General features: G+C 45.9%; 1 protein-coding gene across 1 annotated transcript in view; it reads left to right on the forward strand.

Moving 5' to 3' along the window:
* LOC147632954 (uncharacterized) overlaps positions 1-15687 on the forward strand; it is a 33007-nt gene that overhangs the window by 2181 nt on the left and 15139 nt on the right. The gene's annotated exons all lie outside the window — the stretch shown is intronic.

The following is a 15687-nucleotide window of genomic DNA, read 5'->3' on the forward strand; positions in this document are numbered from 1 at the left end:
AATAGGAAATCCTTACAGATGAAGTCTTCCTGAAGTATTGTTTCTACTTCAAATAGTGTAGGTGATCTTTTCAGAAAGGCATTGCCTTAAGAGCAGCTGGATACCAATTTGTGAGAAACTTTGTTACCTTTTCTCCCTCTCTCTCTCACTCAAACAATTGCTAGAGAAGATTAATCTTGTTACTCATTGCATGAGAGGCTTTAAATAGCCTTAGTACAGAATGTAAAGAGTTTCAACACTTGGGCTACCCATCTTGGGAACTCAAGAGACATTAATGTCCATACATCTATCATCATACATTATGTGATAGAATGTGCAATGGTAACAAGATCCCAAGAATAAGCAACAAACAAGTGATCCATGTGAAAGGATCACATCTCACAGGCAAAACACCCTCCTTTCTCTGCAAACACTCCAAAGAGCACAGGCTCGGACAAAATAAACTCTGCTTAGGATCTCTGAAAAGATCACTACTCTCCTCCAAAATTTGTAAACTCTTGTCACAGAAGAAAGTCTCCACAGATACAAAACAGCTCCCGAAACTAATCCTCAAGTGAAGTAGTTGGAGAAGGGCCCCCTCTGAGTCTAGAAAGCTCCTTTGGGAAGCAAAACACAGCCAAAACACTGCTGTCCAGCAAAAAACAGCACTCCAACGCCAACAGAAGGCAAGGAACATGAAGAAACCGGGTAACTATGAAGGCTAGAAACAAAACACAGGTATAGATGCTCCAAAATCAGCAAAACGTTGACTGAAATTAGAAATTCAGTATCCTCCTCAAGTACCAAACTGCCTGCAAAGCCACAATCCAAACAAGAAACCCCCTCTGCAAGTGATTTGTGTCCATTGGAGAAGAAAACGCAACCAAACAAGAGGCTACAAACCTGAAAAATTCAGGCCAACGAGTGTCCACACCTCCTATGAGGAAAAACGCTGAAGAGAAGGTACCTTCGGGTCCAACGGATGAAGCCCAGGTGAAGGTAGAGTTACCAGCAAGAGCAGTTCAGAAAAACCAGCAACCATGGCTGCAAATTTGAAAACGCAGAGGTAAAAGGGGCTGTAGAACGGGCTGAATCAACAGCATCAGAAAACCTGTGGCTGCTGTCCTGCACAGAACAGGCCGCTCGCACTACATGGGAAGATGAATTTGAAAACTGCTGTAGAAAACCACCTGTAGAAAAACGCAGCACTCTAGGTGCTGCTGCCTTGCAGAAAACACGTGAATCTCAGGGATCAAAACCTGTAAAGGATGACCAACAGTCGCAATGGAGAAGACGCCTGGAAGAGGGAGGTGACCAGCAGCAATTCTAAGAAAAAAAACGCAGATTTGTCCACCTGCGGAAAAACGCAGATCTGACCACCTAAGAAAGGGAAAGGAGGGAGCATCCAACACTGTAGATAATCGAGGCTCTGATATCATGATAGAATGTGCAGTGGAAGAAGGGAAAGTGGAAACACAGGAGAGAGTGAGAGAGAGATGGAGAGGAAACACAGGTGAGAACCTGCTCTCAATATCATCATCCAAAGGAATACATGTCCCGAGCAAGAGGGGAGAAGACCTCGTATGTGAGGGACTGCAGCAAACAATGCTAAGCAAGCAGTGAAGAATGAGGGAGGCAAGCCAGCTATATATATGCCCACATGAAGGTAGCGCCGACTGGGAAAAGATCCTCTACGACTAGGGAAAAAAGCCCAAGACTCCATAAAATGGGGAATAATATGGGAAAGCATATGTGAGGGGTGACCAGCCTCTATAGCTAACATGGTCAGCCTAGAGGCTAAAATAAGACACCAAACAGGAAGCCAGACAGGGAGATGATGTCTAACATTATGTTCATATCTTTCTCATACATCAACCATTTAACTTGACATTAGGACAAAATCTAATTAAACTTAGGCAAAGTTTGATATGAACACATTTTCCACACAACCCCTCCTTAATGAAAAGTTTACTGATTTGTGTCTACATTTCCCATGTTGAAATGAAAAGTTTGATATGAACACATTTTCCACACAACCCCTCCTTAATGAAAAGTTTACTGATTTGTGTCTACATTTCCCATGTTGAATTGGTATAAACTTAGCCTTTATGGAGATTACGAGTCCCATTGGAGTTGCATGAGAGGGCGACCCTCCCAAATCCACAAAGGCCAGAATCTCCCTGTGGTGGAGGGTCAATGTGCCACTCATGCGCATGGAAACCAATCACCCTCGCCCTCTGCAAGCTTGCAAGTTGCATCTAGTGAAATCCTCCAAAGGAGGCTCTGCTCTCTCAAGTCTACCATGCGGTTCGCTAGAGGAGGTAAGACGGAGCTCTCATCAGCGCCATGGCCAGCCAAAGGTATGTCATGCTTGGTGAACACTCCCAACCACTTTGGGGGGGTGGGGGGGGGGCAGCACCATATATAGTTGCCCCTCCTTCCCATCAACTACACCAACAAAATATCATCAAGCAATCGGGCCTCTACCACCTGCGCAACACATCACTGCAGCAGCCCGGCCATACACACGTAATCATCACAAAAAAGAAAAAGAAAAAGACATCCAGCCGTCGGCTCTACCCCCTTTACACACCAGCAGCCCAGCTGACTAACGTTATCATCATTCTGCTCATCATCGGCTATACCACTTGAGTAGCACACAACAGCAGCAGCTCGGTGATCAACACATATCTTCTTCATCATCCAGCAGCAAGAGAGTGCCACTGCTATCTTCGACGCGAACCTTCGTCATCGGCCGAGCCTCTTGCTTCAACTTCGTTCTCGCACATTTGGTCCTTTCGTCCTTTTGCCCTCACATTGTATTCTCCTTACTGAGATCGAGACCACACGGAAGATGGGACTACTTACTCACTGGAGAGCCCCGTTCGAGGTCTTACATGAGGATACGATTAGCTTGGGTGCCCATAGTGCAATGCGATGGTGTGCAATGGTGTGACGATGCTCGCGGGAGAAGTTGAATGGAAGGCTACCCACCTACTCAGCCTCTACACCTTTGGCATCTCGACCTTCCTCTTCGAGCTTATCAGACTTTGCTTCCAGAGGGGGGGTCCATGCTTATAGCTAGTGTGTGGACCCCGGTATCTAGCCTTATTTGGAGAGCCTTGCTGCGTAGTCTAGCTGACAATGTGAACTTCGGTTTGGGTCATTCTCTTAGCGAGGATAGGTACCGCCATGGTCATCTGGAGATCCATCGTCATCAACTTAGCCGGAGACCATGTCAGGTTCAACATATGGTGCCAACTACTACCCTCGATCCCTGGAGTAATGTGAACCTGAATTGAGGAGGGTCTAGGAGCAGAGTACGCTCCTAGACTATTGGTGTATAAGGAGGTAACACTGTTTTCTCTTCTGGTTCCCCTTCTATTTCTGCTCCTAATGTGTTTTGGAATACTGCACAACCACAAGCACAAAACCCTCCCACCCAACCTATGTTTCTTCTTGTTGGTGTTGGCTTATAGCCATTATTGGCCGCACCTCCACGGGGACCTACGTATGGGTTTTACCCAACACAGGCAGGGATCTCTCGGCACTATGCCCACCGGCACTGTGTCGCTACCCAGCATTCTAGGGTATAGGTAGTTTACCAACCCATCACAGGCACTATACCAGTACGAGCTTATGTGCCTACTCAAGGATTTGTGTCTCAGCCAGGCATTCCACCTGCGTCGAGTGCCCTTGTCACATGCACTCTGCACTGAGTGCATGGTGACAAACTGGCTCATCATCAGCAGTGCAACATTTGTACATTATTAGAAGCCAGTAGGATGATATTTGTTGTACGCCGTGACCCCACTGTACATCCTCAATCCAAGATAAGTCAGGCACGAGCTACGTAGGTCATTCCTCAGCCTTAGCGGGTCAGTTAGTCCGTCAAGTCCCTTAACCCACTTGGAGAGAATCATTCATGCATGGAGAGTCAGTAGAAGCCTTAGGATTTGCATCAGAAAGCACTCTGCATTTTGCATAACATGCATTCATATGCCTGTGCATCATTTAGAATATCCTAGAAGCCTTAGGGAATTTACTAGGATTTATCAGGTATTTTTTTCATATTTTATGGTATTTATTTAGCATTTATTGTCTATAAACTTTATTAAATAAATGACCAGCCAACTTGACCAGCTTCTATCTAGTATAAATAGGCTTGCATAGGGCTTAGTGCTTCGTTCATCATTCAGTCTTCAGTGAGCTAGGCACCCTTCATCCTCAGCCTTAGAAGCATCCCTGCCTTCAGCCCTAGACTAATCCAACACCATTGGAGCCTCTGTGTTTGCTTCTCCAGCCTTGAGAACTTGCTTTTTACTTCAATCAGCCGTACAACAGTACTTGTTCATCAACGCAGCAGTCCAGTAGACATTCAGCAGCTCAGCAGTCCTTGCAGATCATAGGCGCAGCCATTCAGCACTTCCACAGGTCCCAAAACAGCATATACGTCTGCGTTTTTGCATACATCATAGCCGCTTGCAGTTCATTTCAGTCATACTGTCACCATTTGGCCACCCGAATGGTTCACTCTTGCTTTCACACTATGTACATATTGGATTGGTGTCCATGGCTTATGGAATGTGCCTTGACACGTGTCATGCTGTATAGTTGGATATGATATTCCGCTGGGACTTGACGTTATCATGCCCGGAATATCTGGAGGACTCGGCTTTCCGCTGGGACTTGTGCCTTTGTGTACATGCGCGGAAACACCTGGAGGATTGGCTTTCCACTGGGTCTGGTATCGCATATACTTGCCTGGAAACGCCTGATCTTATATGGTTTCATGAACGGAAATTGCTCATGCCAATGCTGCATTGCATAGCATCTTTATGTGCTTGCCTGCAAATGAAATTGCATGTTGTTTTCATGCCTGCATGACCTATGTGTAGTTTCGGGCTAGGGGACGCCCGCCCGTGAACCGTGCGTGTGAAACTGTCTGCTGACATGGTTGTGTGGCATGTGAACAGGTGGTAAGTATTACCCAATCTAGGCTCAAATAGCCCTTAGGACTTAGCCAATATTTATAGCACTTCATTAAAGTTTGGGCGCCCAAAAGTCACTTATAAATTATGACCGCTTCCAAGTTCACACTGACTGAAGTCTCGAGGCGGACAAGACTTAATGTCCAGGACCTGATCCTCCCTTTTTACTCATAAATGGGCATCTCCCCATGTCCCCTCACCTGATTGGACCCCAATTCACTTACTTATTAAGAGAAAATTCGTGTTTTCTCTTCATGAGGATTTTTGGAGGCTGAAAACTCTGTTTTTCCACCATTTCTCTCCATTTCCAAGCTCTCCATAGCCATACCCAACTTGCTAGGGTGTTTTCCAAGCTTCCAAGAGTGTTTCCAAGTGCTAATCACTCTCCTACTCACTCCCAATGAGACTGAAATTCAGCAAAACAGCTCTCATTTTTGCTGTAGTTTCTGGTCTTTTTGCTGAAAACCCTAATTTCAGCCTTCCTTTCTCAAGTTGAACCATAGGGGAAGCTTTCCCAGGGTTCCCTTCATCCTCTTGAATAGACTTTTGTCGCGAAGGATTGCGGCAAATCGAAGATATCAACACTTCTAAAGCTTCCAACGCGAAGGCTTCCGCTTGCAACAACTTCTATGAAGACTGGTAAGCTAATTGGACAATGTGTTGTCATTACTTATTCAGTAGAAGGACAGGACTCCTTGTTTAGCCGCCCTGTGTAGTATTTCTCTTTGAATGGGAGAGTTAGTTAGGGTTAGAGTTCATGTGTGGGAGACATACACAGAGAAGCAAGGAAGAGAGAGAGAGAGAGAGAGAGTTGTGGGGATAAGTCAACTCATGGGAATGAGTGTGTGACTCCCCTATCACACATGTATATTGCACTAGTACACATAGTGCACTTAGTACATTAAAAGTACTAAGTGTACTATGTACTATAACTTATGGGCTTGTACACACTATAAGAGTGGGCATAATGCCTTTACCCCAACAACCTCCCACTTAAAGGCAAAGTGCCCTTAAATGAAGGAAAAGAAAAAATCAGCATGTACATGATAATATACAAGGCCATATCAAGGCTGAAACTGGCCTCATCCAATGCCCATCAAGTGTTTGCAATGAGCAAACCGCTCTGGAGGCAAACTCTTTGTCAACAAATCAGCCGGGTTGTCATCCGTATGAATCTTAACAAGCTGAATTTGCTTGTTCTCTATCACCTCTCTGATGAAGTGATACTTCACATCCACATGCTTCGTCTTTGCATGAAAGACAGGGTTCTTTGCCAACTGGATGGCACTCTGACTGTCACAATGCAACAATGGAATATCCCCTGTATAGCCCAAATCAACCACTAACCGAGATAGCCATAATGCCTCCTTGCAAGCCTCTGTGGCTGCAATATACTCGGCCTCTGTAGTAGATAAGGCTGTGCACTTCTGCATCCTGGATATCCATGACACAACACCTCCTGTGAATGTAAACACATAACCGGTAGTAGACTTCCGGTTATCTGGATGACCGGCATAATCCGAATCCGTGTAACCATGCACTAATGCATCCTGTTTGCCAAAGCAAATGCACATATCCTGTGTGCCCTTCAGGTATCTCATGACACCTTTCACTGCTTCCCAATGCTTCTTGCCAGGGTTGGCCATGTATCTAGAAACCACTCCCACTGCAAATGCAATGTCCGGCCTAGTAGCAACCATGGCATACATGAGACTGCCACAAGCTGAAGCATACGGAATCTTGGCCATATCAGCCCTGCCACTATCTGACTGTGGGCTGTCCATAGCACTGAGTTTCACATATGGAGGCAAAGGAGTACTAGTCTTCTTCCCCCCGTCCATATTGAACCTCTGCAAAACTTTGCCAATGTATTCCTTCTGAGACAAATACAACACATGCTGATTTCTGTCCCGAAGTATCCGCATACCCAAAATGTGATTTGCATCACCCAAATCCTTCATATCAAAGCTTTGATGCAGCCTCTGCTTCAAGGTATCCATCTCCTTAAGAGATTTCCCGGCAATCAACATATCATCAACATACAAGATGAGGATCAATAGACTGCCATCCAAAGCTTTCTTGGTGTATAAGCAGTGATCTATGTCACATCTCCTGAATTTCTGGGATTTCATGAATGTATCAAATTTATGATACCATTCCCTTGGTGCCTGTTTGAGCCCATAAAGACTCTTTTTCAGCTTGCATACAAGCTTCTCCTTTCCACTTACTGCATAACCCTCTGGCTGTTGCATATATATCTCCTCATGGAGATCACCATGAAGAAAAGCAGTCTTCACATCCATCTGAATCAAGTCCAGATCATCATGTGCAACCAAAGCTAACACAGCTCTAAGTGTGGTCATTTTGACCACTGGAGAGAAGATCTCATCAAAGTCAACACCATATTCCTGCTTGAAGCCTTTAGCCACTAACTTGGCTTTGTATCTTGGCTTTGCATCAGGTGCAACTTTGAGCCTGTAAACCCACTTGCATGGCAAAACCTTTTTGCCTGCAGGCAAATGCACCAACTTCCATGTACCATTTTTGTGCAGAGAATCCATCTCTGACTTCATGGCACGCTCCCAAAGAGCCTTGTCTGCCCTCTGTAAAGCCTCCTTATAACATGAGGGCTCCCCACAGTCAGTAAGCATCAAGTAGTCAACCCCTGGAACAAACCTGTCAGGGGCTTTGGAGGGTCTTGTGGACCTCCGTACCCAATGACCATCATTTGCAGGTTGCTGTCCAGCCTGCATATCACCTATTGGTGGCTCTTGTTCCATGCCATAAGGCTGAAAAATCATGCTCGGTATCTCCTCTAACTGTGGTATATCCATAGGGATATCTTCTGCCATCTCTAGCTGTCCATTTGGACCATTTTCAGCACCATTTAAGGGTTGGTTTTCCTGCTGTAATGGCCGATTTACAGCCCTTTGTTGTTGTCCATGATGTCCATCATCATCATAGATGACTCTGCTAGGCTCCTGTTGCCTTGCAGGCTCCTTATAGATGCATGTTTCATAAAAAATGACATCATTGCTGCGTATAATCTTTCTATTCACGGGATCCCAAAGTCTATATCTCATTTCACCTCTGTCACCATATCCTAGGAATATGCATTTGTGAGACTTAGGATCAAGTTTGGTGCGCATTTCCCTGCTTATGTGCACGTACGCAACGCAACCAAACACTCTCAAGTGCTTGTATGACGGAGGCTTCCCTGTCCATACTTCCTCTGGCACTTTCCCACCAAGCCTCGTGTTAGGTGACCTGTTTATAAGGTGAACGGCTGTCATAACAGCTTCAGCCCAAAAACCATGAGGTAATGCAGCATGTGACAACATAGAACGGACCTTCTCCTGAATGGTCCTGTTCATCCTCTCTGCTGTCCCGTTTTGTGGAGGATCATAAGGAGTAGAGAGCTCCCTCTTGATGCCTTTAGCATCACAAAAGTCCTGAAACTGTTTGGACATATACTTTCCACCATTGTCGGAACGCAAAGCCTTCAGTGTTTTGCCAGTTTGATTCTCAACATGAGCAACAAACTTTTGAAACACTGAGAATGTATCACTCTTCAAACGAAGAGGATAGACCCACACCTTACGTGTGGCATCATCAATAAAAGACACAAAATATTTTGCCCCTCCCAAAGAAAGCTGAGGCATCTCACATACATCTGTATGCACAAGCTCTAACTGAGCATCTTTCTGTCCAAGAGCTTTCTTGTGGGGGCACTGGAGTTGCTTGCTATATATACAATGCTCACAAAACTGAAAACTTGAAAACTTGAAAACTTTAGAGAAGGCAAGTAACCCAAACGAGACAATTGCTCCATTCCCTTGACACTCATGTGTCCCAATCGGCTATGCCACATAGAAATTTCCGGCAGCTCGGTTGCATTTACATTAGCATGGTGACAAACACCTGCATGCATGAAATAAAGAGTGTCCACCTTAGAGCCTCTGGCAACAACCAGTGAGCCCTTACTAATTTTCCACTTTCCACGACCAAATGTGGTAACATAATCAGCATCATCAAGTTGTCCAGTAGAAAGCAGATTCTTCTTGATCTCAGGCACATGCCTGACATCATGGAGCATAAGTTGTGAGCCATCTGAAAACACAAGCCTCACATCACCTTTGCCAAGAATCTTGCATGCATGGTTATCACCCAAATAAACCACTCCTTCATTGCCAGCAGTATACCTGACAAACAAGTCTCTGCAACCTGTGACATGAAAGGAGGCACCTGAATCAATGATCCATGAGTGCATACCATGACCACCTGTAAGAAGTGAATGGGCATCAAGTGAAGACGTAAATAGGACCTCATCCTCACTGTCACCTGCATGTGACACATTGACTTCTTCAATCTTGACTCCACTTTTGCCCTTTGGCTTTACATCTTTGGCTTCATCTTTGCCTTTGTCTTTGCCTTTTCCCTTTTCCTTTTGATCATTTTTCCATTTGTAGCATTGCTTTTTGATGTGTCCCTTCTTGCCACAATAATGGCATTCCAAGTCCTTTTTGGAGCGAGACTTGCTCCTTCCCCGTTCTTGGCTTTTACCCCTTTGTTGGGATCTCCCACGTGCATTCATTGCATTGGACTTTCCAACAGAGTTGTTTTTCCTGTTCATCTCTTCTTGAAGAAGAGCACCCTCAACATCTGCATATGATAGCATAGCATTCGAATTGCTAGTGGCTGTCCTGAATGTGTCCCAACTCTCTGGCAAAGTGCATAAGAGAAAAGTGGCTTTGAATTCATCGTCCATTGCCAACTTTTGATTTATAACTTGGCTGACAATACCATTAAACTCATTTAGATGGGCTGCCATAGACGTCCCTTCCTCCATCTGAAGACCTATGAGTTTCTTCAACCAATACACTTTGCTTGAGGCACTTTGCTGGGCATACAAGTCCTGCAATCTTTGCCACATTCCCCAAGCTGTCTTCTCTTCACGAATGCTGAAAAGTAAAGAGTCTGACACAGACAACATGATAGTAGATCTTGTTAAATATAGTATCTCAAAGTGGGGTGGTAGTCGGCCATTTCACTTGTGAGGGTATATATACCCATGCCCACCCATTGTATTATTCAACTATTCATTGCTAAAGTTGTCTGTTCGTCAACTCTCTGCGCCATCTCTCTCTCTCTCTCTGCGTCAACTTCTTTCTACGTGTGTGTGTATTCCGCTGCACCAACTCTGACATGGTATCAGAGCTTCTGGCTCAATGATCCTCAAGCGCAGGTAGGAGCAGTTGAGAACAAGAGCTGCGTTGGCTTGTCTGCTACGATTGAGACTCTTGCAAGGCCGGGGGTGCGGCAGAACGTGAAGCACGACTGGCGTCGCGTGGCCGTAGTTGAAAGATTTCTATGGTGCCGATCTGTCCTCCATCCAGTCCGGTTGTTGCCGACCCCCGAGCGCCTGCGGCTTTACCTTTTTGACGCCCACCAGCTGGACTAACGCCACCAGCCTTGGCGCGGACCCCGACTGCACCAAGTGGAGCAACGAGGCGAGACAGCCGCTCGTGTGTGCTGTGCTTCGGCTTTGCTGCACACAAGGCGAGGAGGGGCTGGGGCAGCACTGTGAACACATTGGCCGGCGGCGTGGTCGACGGCGTCTGGTGGTGGAGGCTTGAAGCTGGCTTCGGGTGACACGTGGGTGCTTATGGTGGGCACTCGCTGGTCCGGATGAGTGTGAGGAGCAAAGGGGCCGTGCGAGCATATGTGGCGAGGGGCGAGGAGCACTACGTGTCTCACTAATCCCCCACTACAAGTGCAGTTGATCATTGTCATGCCTCTGCTGGTCCAATGCGGCCTTGCAGCCTGGCACACTTCTATTTAACAAGGCACAAAGGGAATTTGTAGGAGCGATCAAGTGCAGCGTTAAAATTTTGACTGTTACAAGAGGAGGAACGAGAAGTGTGTCGGCTACGGAGAGGAGGTTTGGTTCGACTGAGATCTTGGACGGAGTTTATGAGATGGGTCTCCCGTGTTCAAGCAAGGACGACAAACTGAATGGCGACAACTATGCGCATTGGAATTTGATCATGAGGCTATGGTTTAGCAGAAAAGGCTTATGGGACATTGTTGATGGCTCGGAGGAACGTCCCCGAAGGGATAGCAATCGGTTCACACGTCTTCAGGAGGAGGAGTTTCTCAAATCTCTTGTGGATTGGGATGCTCACAATGCGAAGGCGATGTCGGCGATTGCAGAATCTCTCACCAAGGAAATTTCCCCTGCCATTTAGACTTTAAAGACTGCCAAGGAAATGTGGTCAAAGCTTGCAGGAATGTTTGATCGAGACTCAACAATGCGAGCAGTAACCCTTCTCGGCCAGTTGTTTTCCATCAAGTTTGAAACCGGGACCTCTATGCAGTCACTTCTAATGAAGGCAAAGGTTATCCATGATCAGTTATCGGCTATGAATAGTGCATTAACTAGTACCCAGTTAGCTGCCTTGGTTCTTACGAAGTTGCCTGAGGAGTACGAGATGGTCTCGAGGGCATTACGCTTACAAGTCACGAAGGAAAAGCTGGAATTTGATGATCTCAGCTCTTTTCTCATTGAGGAGGAAGCAGTGCTCATTTCCCAAGGCAAGATTCGGGTTCCGAAGGATGTAGAATCGGCACATGCTGCATCGGAATCTAATAAGAAGTCCAGGAGCCGTTGTTATAAGTGCGGAAAGCGAGGGCATTTGGCTCGGGATTGCAAATCCAAAGCTAAAGCTCAAGGCTCGACGAATGACAAAGGCAAAGGCAAAGCTGACGAGGATGACAGTGACAGTGATTCTAAGAGGGATGCTACGGCGTCTGCCGGTGTGGCGAGGACTTCACTGGCACATACTCCAGCATTCTAGCTTGGTGGATGGATGCTACCACGTGCTTCAGCCAGAGAGAGGCATGTGAGTGGCAGAGAGGGGCAGTCTGTGCTCCCGTCTTGGTGATTTGGACCCGTGTGTCGGAGTTCAAGGCACATGCATCTGGCATGGAACAGCTTGACAAATCTATGAACGTGATGTGTTCGTAGTTCATTGGTAGTAGACTATGGATGGGATGAGTTCCTAGTTCATTGTCAGAGAATTTTGGGCGTCATGTGTCGATAGTTCAATGTTCAGGAGATCTTTTGGACGTGTGTGTTCTCAGTTCAACAAATGGGGGATCATGGATGGGGAGTTGTCTGCAATTCATTATTCTATGTGGCAGCTGAAGCTCAAGATGGCATTCCTTGAGGAGACAGGTTGTTTGGTGCATTTTCCGAGGTGTATTCAGTATCCGGCCAGTACTGAGGTGTCCATGGTTGCATCCGCATCGACTTGGTTTCTTCATCTATGCCCACTATGAGCTACAGAGAGGGTGTTAAATATAGTATCTCAAAGTGGGGTGGTAGTCGGCCATTTCACTTGTGAGGGTATATATACCCATGCCCACCCATTGTATTATTCAACTATTCATTGCTAAAGTTGTCTGTTCGTCAACTCTCTGCGCCATCTCTCTCTCTCTCTCTCTGCGTCAACTTCTTTCTACGTGTGTGTGTATTCCGCTGCACCAACTCTGACAGATCTTGCCAGCTCATCCATATCTTCCCACTCTTCAGCAGTAAGAGAAGCGGGCTTTACACCCCTTTCTTTGATAGGCTTGTGCTGCTTCTTCTGGAGCAACACATTATAGCACTGGGTTTTCCAAATATCATAGTTATGTGAGCCTTCAAGCTTCTTGATGTGAAGCAATGAAGAGCTCTCACCTGTGGTTGCCATAGCAATATGCAACCTGTCAATGCCTGACTCCCTGCAAAATGTGCAAACACCGCACCAAAAGCACACAAAGTGCTCACAGTTGTTCTCCCAAGCTTTATCTCCTACTGCGGAAGCACGAATGCAACTTTTCTCCCACTGTATGTGATGAAATCACCAAAATCTGGTTGCTGCAGATTTAGGACAGCACCTTAAATGTGCTCTGTTGCCCTTCCAAAGTACTGTACAGCAGTACTAAGTGCTCACCTATGATGTACCAAACCTGTACCGGCAAGTACAGCAGCTAAAATTGAACCTTTTCCTTACTCAAATCAGTGTACAGCCATGCCAAAACTTGCACAAAACTGTGCCAAATCTGTACTAGCAGGTACAGTAGCAATAAATGCTCTCCTGGCTGTCCAAATGAGTGAAAATCAGACTTTTACAGTCCTGAACAACACTGCATACAACAGTCCCGAACAGAAATTGGGCAAAAGTGTCAAATCCCCACGGATCTTCCCTCGTGATCGATCTTGGTTCGAAACTGGAATCCTGCAAACGAACGAACAACAAACAAGCATGGGGGTGCATGCCTGACTCACCTCCCAACCATGACAGCCGTGGGCAAGCCCACAATCTTGGCTGTCCCCTCCGAGCCACGAGCTGAGCTAACTAGGTTGACGTACCGACCAATCTCCTCTTCGCGACGTCCCATACCGCCGCGAAGCTGCCCTCGCGGGCCTCGAGATTGCTGCCGGCCTTGGCTGCATAAAGCAGGTGCACGTCTGCACTAGATCCAGGCTCCAAGACCATAGAGCTCTCACAAACTCGCGAGACTCTCTATGCGCAATAACTAACCTTGGCCACCCTTTTATAGGCTCTTGGCCGGTCATCGGGCGTCCACACTTGGCCGCCCGCCCGTCCATACTTGGGTGCCCGCCCGTTAGTATTTCCCTAACTCAGCTCGTCAATCAGCCTGCCTAGTTCCAAGCTTCCCCAAGCCTCGAAACTAGTCTTGCATGCGTATAGCACACGGTAGATACCAACTGTGCACATGACATACTCCCCTTCCTCTAAGAGCTCACTCCTGAGCTCACTAAAAAGCCAGGGTAATCTCTCTGAAGAGAAGTCAATGTCTCCCATGTAGCGTCCTCCTCAACACGATCCTTCCACTTGATCTTGTATTCCGTGATAAGCGTATGACGCAATCTTCGTTCACGAAATCCAAGAATCTTTTTAGGTTCGTGCGGAATAAATGTCATGTCCTGGACATCTATAATTTCTTGAGGAGTAACTAACTGATCTGCTCCACCCAGTACTTCCTTAAGTCTACTGACATGAAATACAGGATGAACTTTCACATGAGAAGGTAAATCCAATTCATATGCAACTGAACCAATCCGTCGTGTAACACGAAATGGTCCACAGTATCTAGGGGATAATTTCGGAGATCTACCTGTCCGTAAAGTCTCGGAATCTTTCGGAACTCGCAAATACACCATCGTTCCTTCAGAGAACTCTCTAGGTGAACGATGTCTATTAGAATAAAACCTGTCTCGGTCTTGAGCACTTCTAATAGATTCCTTTGCAACTTGTAACATTTCCTGCATATCTTGCAAAAAATTACGTGTTGCATCATGCTGAAGTCCTGAGAATCCTACTGTATGATCTTGGTTGAAAACCGTACATAAGCATGAAAGGACTAAACCCTGTACTCGTATGCTTAGTACTGTTATATGCAAATTCTAACATAGGAAGATAATCCTCCCATGAACTTTGTCTTTTGGATACATATGCTCGAAGCATATCCTCCAAAATCTGATTCACTCTTTCAGTCTGGCCATCAGATTGAGGATGATCGGAGGAACTCAAATTCAAAGTTGTTTCCAACTTCTCGAAAACAAGTTTCCAAAAGTCACTCGTAAACTTAGAGTCCCTATCACTGACTATGTCCTGCGGTAACCCGTACAGTCTAAACAATTGCTCGATAAACTGCCGAGCTAATTGCGTAGCTGTAATATTCTTCCGGGTTGGTAAAACTCTAGCCATTTTTGTCAAGCGATCTACCACAACCAAAATAGAATCGTGGCCTTGATGTGTTCTTGGCAATCCGGTAATAAAATCCATGGAAATACTTTCCCATTTATTACCTGGGATTTGCAAAGGATGCAACAACCCAGCATGTCTAAAGCGTTCAGCTTTATTTGCCTGACAAATCTGACACTTGAGAACATAATCTTCTACATACCCTTTCATCTTCGGCCAATAAAAAGTGTGTTTCACTAATGATAGTGTCCTGTGTACCCCAGGGTGTCCAGCAGAAGGGGCGTCGTGACACTCCCTCAGAATCTTGGACCTAATGTCCGGGATCTGTGGTACACAAATTTTGTCATTACGGAATAGTAAACCATTCCGAATCATCCACTGACCTCCTGCAGCCTGAATGGTAGACTGCTCAGTCACCGAGTCTTGGTCAATCAATGAGCTCCCGTCCTGGATCCTCTGCCAAAATGCACCAAAATAACTATCAGTCCTGCAAAGCCCTCTCAATGACTGAAATAAGTCAGTAGAAATCTCGGTGAACGACAAAGTATTCACCTCTCTAATCCGACTAAGCGTATCTGCAATATTATTCATGGACCCTTTCCGATAACGGATCTCAAAATCAAAATCTTGCATTAACTCTGCCCAACGAGCTTTCCTGCCTCTCAAATCATCCGCATCACACACATACTTGATTGACTGATGATCAGTCAATACCACAAACTTGGAGCCATATAAATAATGTCTCCAAACCTTGAGAGCATGAATCACAGCATAAAGCTCCTTCTCAAGGGTTGGCCAACGAGATTGAGTGTCGTCTAGCTTTTTACTTTCAAAAGCAACCGGTCTACCATCTTGAAATAAAGCAGCCCCGATAGCATAGTCACTGGCATCAGTTTCAAGAACATAAGGCCGACTAGGATCAGGCAATGCTAAGATAGGTG

The sequence above is a fragment of the Cibotium barometz genome, chromosome 12 (genome assembly GCF_041138505.1).
Source record: "Cibotium barometz isolate CiBa-2024 chromosome 12, ASM4113850v1, whole genome shotgun sequence".
Lineage (NCBI taxonomy): Eukaryota > Viridiplantae > Streptophyta > Polypodiopsida > Cyatheales > Cibotiaceae > Cibotium > Cibotium barometz.